The following is a 7,785-nucleotide window of genomic DNA, read 5'->3' as shown; positions in this document are numbered from 1 at the left end:
CAGAGGCTGCCAGCACCTAGCACACCCTGAGGGAAAGTCCCCTCCCTATGGCCCACAACCAATCACCTGCCCCCTGGCAGCCTCTCCCTGTCAGGCCAAGGTGACGCAGCAGGTGCGGATATGGCTGGACTATTTACCCACAGAAACAGGGCTTTGGTTTTAACTGTTTCACTGCTGGAGGAGGGGCCAGGCAGCATGACTAGGGGAATCTCGCTTTGTCCTTTGGATGCTGCCATGCCTGATACAACCCGGAGCCTCACCTGCAGCAGGTGGGGACGTTCTTGCAGAAACCGCTCTCTGGTCCCTGCACTTTCTGACAGCTGTGAAGGGCTTAACGTGGCTATTCCCTGAATCAATTGTAAATGTGCTAGCCCAAGCAGGAGGTTACCCTGCACCCACTGAGAGGAATCCCAGGGCCTGGGGGGCAGGGAGGCCCTGTGGAAACAATGTTTGCTCAGGACTCCAGGGCGTCTTCAGTCCAAATTAAGTTGCAGGCCCAGTGCTTTAAAAGAGACCTCCTGCCTCAGGCCCTCAATCTGTGGGGCAGGTCAGCTCCACCCTCCAGCCGATCTGCTGTTGCTGGACAGTGCAAATAGCGAGACAAAGAGTGGGAGACCTGAGTCCCAAGGAGCTATTCCAGTCCTGTCTCCCCCAACCTCTGCCAGTGTCTCTCAGTCCTGACCTGCCAGTGCCCTTCAACCCCAGCCTGCAGCCCCCTGCTAGTCCACTGCTATGCCTTTTGACCATGCTGTGTTCAGGGTCGCTCTCTGCGCATACTCTGCACAGACCTCCACCAGGGCTTTGCTAGAGGATTGAGGCAGCGCAGCCCAGGGGGCAGAGCATTTGACTGAGACTCAGGAGACCTGACTTCACTGTATGGACATGCTGTGACCACGTTTTCTCTGTCTTCCCTCTCACCTCCTGCCTATTGACACCAAGTTCTTCGGGACAGGGACTGTCTGTGTCCATGCAGAGCCTGCACAATGGGGCCATCATCTTCCTTGGGGCCTCTTGGGGCCCCTGTCATTATTACTTCTAATGCCCAAGCGCTCACGAGCCTATGGAGTCATTTCCCCTCCACCAGGGCACTAAGCCCAAGGTTGGCTGCTAGCCATTGAGGAGGCAGCTTCATTCAAGCAGCACATGCTTCTGAGATAGGGGGTGTGTGTGTGGGGGTTGCATTATAGCCAAGCACATTATAGCCAAGCAACACCTTGCCAAAAATCAGCCAATATAACCCCTCCACTGCTGGATTCTCCTTCATGCCCTGCTGCCTGCAAGGGGCCACACTGGTGCGTTTGCAGGGACGTTCTGTCACATGTACCCAGCACGTTTGGGGGCCGTGAGGATGACCATGGTGCAGCGAAGATCCGGTTACTGCCATGGGACTCTTCTTCAAACTTCAGGGCTGGGCAAGAGTTGGAACTGGCACCTCCTGCCATTCTCTTGCCGCTCAGCTGTTGCCCTCCTGTCTCCTGGCAGGGTGGAGTAGTTCCCCCACTCACCATAAGACACTCAGCCTGAGATGTATTCAGTGCTGTCGCTGCTCACCCACAGGTGTAATGAGCTGTAATGTGACCCCCCCCCCGCCCCCCCAGCATGGACTGCCCTTTCTCAGGGCCCTGTTTGTGATGCAGCAGGGAGGGGAAGTGTTGACCTGGGAATGTGGCAGGGAAGTTTCACTGGGGATGGGAGACCTGAGAGCCTGTAACCTGAGCCAGGAGGGGGAGGTAACACCTCTGCCCAGGGAACTGGACAAAGGCTGCAGGAGAGAGCCTGCTGGGGGGAGAGAAGGGGGGTTGGTTTCAGTTTGGTGCTGGGTGGTGGAATGCAGGGAACCCCAGGGCTGGGGTCTGAGCTCCCTGCCCCCCAGAAGGACTTGACTGAGGGGTTCTGGTTGTACCCACAAGCTCTGTTTTAGACAGTGTTCCTATTGTCCAATAAACCTTCCATTTTACTGGTTGGCTGAGAGTCACAGTGAATCCCAGGAAGAGGGGTGCAGGGCCTGGACTCCCCCACACTCCGTGACAACTGGTGGCAGCGGTGGGATCTACTGCACCCCGTGAACGGCGCTTCCTGCAGTAAGTGACTGGGGAACAGTAAAACGAAGGGGGATTGACGGGGACCAGGCGTGCTGAAGATTCAGAGAGAGACGGTTTCGGGGGGCGGTTAACCCCTGGGAGTGTGTGACCAGAGAAAAGGACTTTTGCAGTAACAGGGTCCCCCGGGGGATTGCAGCGAGCGGTCCCAGGGGCGGAGGAGTCTGCAGCTCGACCCTGGCAAAGAGGTGGTGACCTCAAGAAGGACTGGCACACTAGGGGTTCTCCCTGGAAACCGTGGAAAGCTGCCCAGCCTGCGAGTGGCCAGCAGGGAGATGTACGCTAAATGCCTTAAGAGTGACCTGGTGGAGCTGTGCAGGCAGAGGGGGCTGCGCATTGGGAGGTCCACCAAGGAACAGCTGATTGCCCAGTTGAAGGAGAGGGATAGCTTGGATGACCCAATCCCTGTCCCTGAGGGAAGCCGCCCTGCGGATGCAGCGTGGGTCCTGGGGCTTGAGCGGGCTGGGAGGGGTCAGACTGCTGCCGAGAACATCCCGAGACCCTTCCTACCTAGGTCTAGGGGAGGGGTTGGGGGAAACCCAGCGAATACCGAGGGCACCCTGACCCCAGCAGCCAGCAGGGGATCCTCCCGGCGGAGCTCCCCATCCCTGGAGTGGAGGCAGCTGGAATGGGAGAGGAAGATGAAAATGAGGGAGCTGGAGGATCATGAAAAGCAATGTCAGCATGAGGGGGAGGAGAAGGAGAGGCAACGTCAGCATGAGCAGGAGGAGAAGGAGAAACAGAGGCAGCATGAAGAGAAGCAGAGACAGCATCAGCTGGAGCTGGCCAGGCTGAGGAGCAGTGGGGCCCCAGCTGCGGTGAGTGAGGGGGGACCCAAGACTGCAAGGAACTTTGATAAGTGCTTCCTGGCCCAGCGTAAGGAGGGGGAGGACACAGATAGCTTCCTGATGGCCTTTGAGAATGCCTGCGAGATGCACAGGGTTGACCCTGCAGACAGGCTCCAGTTTCTCACCCCCTTACTGGACCCCAAAGATGTGGGGGTGCGCCACCATTTGCCCATTGAGGTTTTGATGGGGGGGACCTAGAGGACTGGCTAAGCAACCCCCAGACTGCCCTGGTTGTGACCTCTAGCCAGAGCCGGCGAGGGCACTGCACCCCGACCTTGGGGAGGGTACCACACCGGAGACACAGGACTCTACCCTGGTGGTGAGGGAGCGCCAAGGGGCACAGCTCAGAGAGGCTGTGACCTCAGACCTGGCCAATGAGCAGGAACCGGTCCCCATCCCTTCCCCAGCCGCTGAGTTCCAGGCCGAGTTGCAGAAAGATCCCTCCTTGCGGGAGCTCAGGGACCTGGCCGACCTCAGTGTGGTACGGACCATGAGGAGAGGTTGCCAGGAGAGGTTCCTGTGGGAGAAGGGGTTCCTGTACCGAGAATGGGCTCCCCCAGGGGAAGTGAGAATCTGGCCAGAGCCCAGAAGAAGCAGAAGGTCTGGTATGACCGCATGGCGTGGGCCCATGCCTACACCACCGGGGATCAGGTGATGGTTCTCATCCTTGTGAGAAAAAACAAACTACAGGCCACCTGGGAAGGCCCTTTCAAGGTTGTCAAGCAGCTAAATGAGGTAAACTGTGTGGTGGAGCTGTCTAACCGGGTGCACCACTGCCGGGTGTACCATGTGAATGTGATGAAGCCATATTATGCCGGGGGAATGTGATGCTGGCCACGGGTGGACATTGGGAGGAGCAGGGAGATGACCCTTTAGTAGATCTATTCCCTGGGACCAGAGCTGGTTCCCCCTTGGAAACAATTCCCCTCTCGGATAAGCTAAACCCTGCCCAGCAAGCTGAGGTCAGAGGGGTGCTGCATCCGTACCGACAGCTGTTTTCCAACCAGCCTGGACGCACTAATCTGACTGTCCACAGGGTGCAGACAGGGTCGCACCCTTCGATAAGATGCTCCCCCTTCCGAGTCACAGGGAAAACTGCTCAGGACCTGGAAAGAGAGGTCAGGGACATGCTGGTTTTGGGGGTGATCCAGCCATCTTGCCAGCCCTTGGGCCTCGCCGGTGGTGCTGGTCCCCAAAAAGGACGAGTCGCTCCGGTTCTGTGTGGACTATTGGAAGCTCAGTGCCATCACTGTATCTGATGCCTACCCCATGCCCAGGCCTGGCAAGCTCCTAGACAAATTGGGAGGAGCTCAATACCTTCCCACCATGGATCTTATGAAGGGCTACTGGCAAGTGCCGCTGGATGCAGATGCCCGGCTGAAATCGGCCTTTATCACCCCTCTGGGGCTCTATGAGTTCCTGACCCTGCCTTTCGGCCTCAAGGGAGCGCCGGCCACCTTCCAGCACCTGGTGGATCAGCTACTGAGGGGGATGGAGAGTTTTGCCCTGGCTTATATTGATGACATCTGCGTCTTTAGCCAGACCTGGGAGGACCATGTGTCCCAGGTTAGACAAGTGCTGGACCGATTCCAGGGGGCTGGGCTGACTGTAAAAGTGGAGAAGTGCAAGGTGGGGATGGCTGAAGTATCTTACCTGGGCTATTGGGTGGGGAGCGGCCACCTAAAGCCAGAACCAGCTAAGGTGGAGGTGATCAGAGACTGGCCCGCTCCCCACCCCAAAAAGCAGGTCCAAGCCTTTATTGGGTTGGCAGGATACTACCGAAGCTTTGTGCCCCACTTTAGCGCCATCGCCACCCCCATCACTGAGCTATGCAAGAAGGGGAAGCCAGACAAGGTGGTCTGGACCGAGCAGTGCCAGGAGGCTTTCCGGGCACTGAAGGAGGCTCTGGTCAGTGGCCCAGTTCTGGCAAACCCAGACTTTGACAAGCCCTTTGTGGTGTTCACCGACGCCTCAGACACGGGACTGGGGGCGGTGTTAATGCAGGAGGATGAAAAGGGGGAGAGACACCCCATCGTGTACCTGAGTAAGAAGTTGCTACCCCGGGAGCAACACTTCGCAGCCATTGAGAAGGAGTGCCCGGCCATGGTGTGGGCCCTCAAGAAACTAGAGCCCTATCTCTTCGGGCGACACTTCACCGTGTACACCGACCACTCTCCCCTGACCTGGCTGCACCAGATGAAAGGAGCCAACGCCAAACTCCTGAGGTGGAGCCTGCTCCTGCAGGATTACGACATGGACGTGGTCCACGTGAAGGGAAGTGCCAACCTGATAGCGGATGCATTGTCCCAGAGAGGGGGCCCTGAACTTCCCCAGGTCACTGGTCAGAGTGACCTCACTCAGTTCAGTCTCAAAGGGGGGGAGAGATGTGACGCAGCAGGGAGGGGGGAGTGTGGGCCTGGGAATGTGGCAGGGGAGTTTCACTGTGGATGGGATACCTGAAAGCCTGTAACCTGAGCCAGGAGGGAGAGGGGGAGGTAAAACCTCTGCCCGGGAATCTGGACAAAGGCTGCAGGAGGGAGCCTGCTGGGGCGGGGTTTGGTTTCAGTTTGGTGCTGGGTGGTGGAACGCAGGGAACCCCAGGGCTGGGGTCTGAGCTCCCTGCCCCACAGGAAGAATTGACTGAGAGGTCCTGGTTGTACCCACAAGCTCTGTTTTAAACTGTGTTCCTATTGTCCAATAAACCTTCCATTTTACTGGTTGGCTGAGAGTCACAGTGAATCCCAGGAAGAGGGGTGCAGGGCCCAGACTCCCCCACGCTCCGTGACACAGTTACATTCAGATTGTTAGAATAATAGAAACATAGACTATCAGGGTTGGAAGGGACCTCGGGTGGTCATCTAGTCGAACCCCGTGCTCAAAGCAGGACCAACAAGAACCAAATCACCCCAGTCAGGGCTTTGTCAAGCCTGACCATAAAAACTTCTAAGGAAGGAGATTCCACCACCTCCCTAGGTAACCCATTCCAGTGCTTCACCTCCCTCCTAGTGAAAAAGTTTTTCCTAATATCCAACCTAAACCTCCCCCACTGCAACTTGAGACCATTACTCCTTGTTCTGTCATCTGTTACCACTGAGAACAATCTAGATCCATCCTCTTTGGAACCCCCTTTCAGGTAGTTAAAAGCAGCTATCAAATCTCCCCTCATTCTTCTCTTCCGCAGACTAAACAATCCCAGTTCCCTCAGCCTCTCCTCAGAAGTCATGTGTTCCAGTCCCCTAATCATTTTTGTTGCCCCCCGCTGGACTCTTTCCAATTTTTCCACATCCTTCTTGTAGTGTGGGGCCCAAACAGGACACAGTACTCCAGGTGATGCCTCACCAATGTCGAATAGAGGGGAACGATCACGTCCCTCGATCCCTACTTATACAGCCCAAAATACAGTTAGCCTTCTTGGCAACAAGGGCACACTGTTGACTCATATCATAGGCTGGGGAAGGCGGTGCCTCCCCAAACAGTCTACCGTGGCCCCACCCATGCTCCGCCCCCAGACCCTCTCCTGAAGTTCCCTGCACTCTGCCCGAGCCTGGGCTGGCTGGGGCTGGCCAGCCTGCTTCCTGCAGGATCTCAGGGCAGCTGGTACTGGGGCTTTGCTGCCTGCCCGGTGCTTGGACCATGCCACCAAGCTGCCCAGCGCACCAAATCCAGCACCAGGGGCCAGAAACACACAACCATGGCCACCATCCAGTCCAGGACTAGGAGCCACTGAAGTTACCAGGCACCAACCAGGAGAGATGCAGCCAGCAGCATAGCCAGTCCTATGTTACTAAGGCAATGGCTAGACTAGAAAGCCCACAAGGCGCAGTTGCACTGATGCAGCTGTGCCGCCGTATCTGTGTAGCTGCCCTAAGCTGACGGGAGAGATGCTGTCCCATCCGCTTAATTACCCCGGCCCCCGTGAGCAGCTGTAGTTTTGTCAGTGGGAGAAGCTCTCACACTGACAGCCCTGTCCACACTGGAGCTTAGGTTGGTGTAACTTATGTCATTCAGGGAGGGCGGTGGGGGAGGCTTAGGGCTTGGCTACACTTGCAAGTTACAGCACATTAAAGGAGCCCCGGGCCCACTAGCTCACTACCTGTCCACACTGGCGAGGCACGTAGAGCGCTCTGACTCCGCGGCTGGTCCACTCCTGGTACTCCACCTCGGCGAGTGAAATAACGTTTGGTGCATCCCTGCTGGAGCGCTGCGATGCCAGTGTGGAAGCCCTGGTCCGTTAGTGCGCTCTGATTGGCCTCCAGAAGTGTCCCACGATGCCTGTTCTAGCCACTCTGGTCATCACTTTGAACTCTACTGCCCTGCCCTCAGGTTACCAACCGTCAGACCCGCCCTTTAAATTCTCTGGGAATTTTAAACATCCCCTTCTGGTTTGCTCAGCCAGTCGTGGAGTGCTCTCAGCAAATCTTTCCAGGTGACCGTGCCTCCACACGCCAGGCAAGCCCCAGTGCCTTGGTGCAATGGTGCTGGACCTTATCAGTGTTTGGGGGGAGGAAGCTGTCCAGTCCCAGCTGTGCTCCAGCTATAGGAATTATGATACCTTCGGGCAGATATCAAGGGACATGATAGAAAGCGGCCTGCAGTGCAGGATTAAAGTGAAGGAGCTGCGGAACGCCTACCGCAAAGTCTGTGAGGCAAACAGCCGCTCCGGTGCTGCCCCTGCAACCTGCTGTTTCTACAAAGAGCTGGGTGCTATACTTGGGGGCGACCCCATCTCCACTCCGGGGACCACCACAAACACTTCAGAGCCCAGTGCAACAAGGCAGGAGGAAGAGGAGCAGCAAAGCGGGAGCGAGGGTGCTGAGGCGGAGGAAGACACCCCGAAT

Source organism: Lepidochelys kempii, chromosome 16 (assembly GCF_965140265.1).
Source record: "Lepidochelys kempii isolate rLepKem1 chromosome 16, rLepKem1.hap2, whole genome shotgun sequence".
NCBI classification, from domain to species: domain Eukaryota; kingdom Metazoa; phylum Chordata; order Testudines; family Cheloniidae; genus Lepidochelys; species Lepidochelys kempii.
The sequence above is the reverse complement of the archived record's forward strand: the minus strand, read 5'-3'. Positions refer to the sequence as shown.